Here is a 2,988-nt window from a genome sequence, read left to right as displayed (position 1 = left end):
GAGAGAGAGAGAGAGAGAGAGAGAGAGAGAGAGACGCATTGACGCTCAGCGGTGAAATATTAATGCGAACGTCGGTGTTGAGCTGCAGGGAGGAACATTATAGAGTTTTGCCTCTAGTTTTGTAAAAACATCCCAGCGAAAAGGAACAATAAGCTCGCTGCGAATGACAGTGCTAACTCTTCTACTCCCATTGACATTCAACTTGGCAGGCGAAATATTTATTTTTTGGCTTGCGGTGTTAGTGTGTGGCTTCTAAGATCCAAACTCTTGCGAATAATAGAAATTATATTTTTGTTGTTTCTGCTTAAATCTCAGGTTGGTTGGTTGGCAGGTGCTCTTGTGTGGTTTGCTCTTTTTCCCCCGTCAAACATAATTTATCGTCCTTATCTCTCCTCCTCCTTTTTTGTTTGTTACATTTTTGTAACATCTCTTATCTTGGACTCTTATATTAATACTAGCCGGGTACCCGTTCGATGAACGGACTAAAAAAGAATCGATCGTCAAGTCATTGTTGAAACAGAGCGCACTGCTTGTGAACGGAAGCCTCACTTATATACAATGGCGTCTTAGAAGAGGGACTTTCCCAAGGTTAGATCTGAACGAAACTAATGAAAAACCGAAAATTAAACTACAGTGACTTCAGACTCATTAATATAACTGTGCACCCTTTGAATGATTCTGAACAACCATTAATTTTGTCAAATTCGAAAGTTAAGTGGTTCGGAAGTTTTAAGCGGCCAAAGTAACGAACTTTCACTAATATACAAAGTATAGATAGATAGATGACCTTATTTCGTTGCGAGTGCCGTAAAACTTTTATTAACAATTAAAGTCTCAGGTTTACATAGCACAAAAATTTGGTACAGCATATATTTTTTAAAATGTTAAAATCCTTGTCTATTCGTTCTAGTGAATATACCGTAATTGAAATTCAGGCTAAGCTCGGTATCAAATTTTGTAAACTGGTTTAGCTTTTGATGTAAGTTGTTGTTGGTCCTGGAGTGCTACTTGCCATGTCTCTGCCAATAGATATTTTCAGAGTAGCTGTCACCAACTTTGTCTGTTTAGAGCAATTCCCGCTAAGCTGCTTTTCTCGTCAACAGTGTTTGTGGGAATCTCTGGGATCAAAGAGTTATTACCTTTACAACTGACGTGAATTTGTCTCTTTGTGGAGAGAGAGAGAGAGAGAGAGAGAGAGAGAGAGAGAGAGAGAGAGAGAGAGAGAGAGAGAGAGAGAGAAGAATAGAATCTTTTTTGGGGGGGGAGGGGCTTGGTAAGTGTTTTACGGCGCTCGCTACTGCATAAGGTCATATGAGCGGGCAGGACACATTAAACATATTCAGTTGGTAGGAAAATTTGAATTTTGCACGGGTGGCGGCCAAAGCCTACTCTTAATCTTATCGATTTTGGACCCCAAGGGATCTTTAACGTGCACAACCTGCACACGGTACCTCCGAGATTTTTCGTCATCTTCCGAGAATGCTAGGTGTAGGTCTTTCCTACCAGCAGTAAGAAAGAGCCATTGCAGGGAGTAGCAGTAGAAAGGCTGCAGAAAGAGTCAGGAGCCCCGAAGAGGGGGCAAAGGAGATGAAGGGGTGGTGGCAGAAAGTGGAGGCGACAGAACATTGCTAGAGAGAAGGAAAGGAAAAGAAAGGAGACAATTTAGAGAAGAAATATTTCCGTTGCTATCCGGATTCGAACCCGGGACCTATGAATGAGAGGCGAACACCTTAACCTCTAGGCCACGAGAGCCTCCGTTGTCTGTCTGACTTGCTCTTTCCCGACACAGAATGGTCGTTATCTATTGACTCAACCTTAAACTAAATCAGTCTTCAACATATCTCATGTTACGGGAGCATGTATTCCGATAAGAAGACACAAACGTTTGGTACCAATTAACCACTTTGGTACCCATTTAACCATATCCGTAAGCCCTGGGGTCAATTTGTACCCCCAGGGTTGTATTCTCCACATTTTAGAATGTTTCTAGTTTGAAGATCTCTGTGGAACTTTCAGTATTTCTCAAAAAATCATTTTGACAGATTACTATGTAAAGCGCACGGATCGGATTAACAAGTAAATTTCCTCTTTGGAAAGTGGTGGCACAGAGTTCCCTACGTCGTATTGATACGATATTAAAACACGACGTGCGGATAGGGTTAAACATGCGTCTAACCCCCATAAAGCACCGTGGTGGTTCATATACTTTTCAGAACACCTGAAAGCATTAAGGTGAAAATGAAAACACAAAACAAAAGAAAACAACCTTTAAAAAAGGCGTCAGTGAGGTAGAGGGTAAACAATAATGCCGTTTCTACTGATCTCGGTACAGTGGCATGTAGAATGCATACATTTAATGCATGTTTATTATATAATATGGTGCACCAGAAACATTATAATTTACTATAATATCGCCATACAGACATTAAAGGCACAACATTGCTGGTCGCCCGTGTTCAACTCCTCTGTGAGTTTCTGTAAGTTAAAGTCAACATAATGGGTTGCTAAAGGATGTTTTTGGAAGTTAAACTCAGCATGTCGTGCTGCTAAAGGACAGTGAACACCATGGCACAGCCTTGTCGTACACTCCAAGAAAATGTCAACCACGATATTATTTATTTTTTAAAGACAGCAACACACCCGCCTCCCCACCCTCGAAACGTTTGTTTTGGTCTCTCTCTCTCTCTCTCTCTCTCTCTCTCTCTCTCTCTCTCTCTCTCTCTCTCTCTCTCTCTCTCTCTCTCTCTCTCTCTACGAAAATTAATTAGCAGGTGTTCTGAACAGATGTCATTCTTCATATGTTATGAGGATACGGATGAATTTAAAGAGAAGGGGCAAGGACGGGTAAATAATTAACTGTTGTGTCACTTAACTCAAAATGTCGGTTGTTTGTGTCTCGAAATGTGGATGAGGTTTTTTTAAAGCCGCGTTTTGTTTTTCCACAAGCTCTCTCTCTCTCTCTCTCTCTCTCTCTCTCTCTCTCTCTCT

General features: G+C 41.2%; 1 protein-coding gene across 1 annotated transcript in view; it reads left to right on the top strand.

Moving 5' to 3' along the window:
• The window catches only part of LOC101854879 (diacylglycerol lipase-alpha), a gene marked incomplete in the record, with an annotated part of 213,377 nt that overhangs the window by 34,925 nt on the left and 175,464 nt on the right, over positions 1–2,988 (top strand).

Source organism: Aplysia californica, unplaced genomic scaffold (genome assembly GCF_000002075.1).
Source record: "Aplysia californica isolate F4 #8 unplaced genomic scaffold, AplCal3.0 scaffold00311, whole genome shotgun sequence".
Classification (NCBI taxonomy): Eukaryota; Metazoa; Mollusca; class Gastropoda; order Aplysiida; family Aplysiidae; genus Aplysia; species Aplysia californica.
This window is presented reverse-complemented; position numbering and strand designations above follow the sequence as displayed.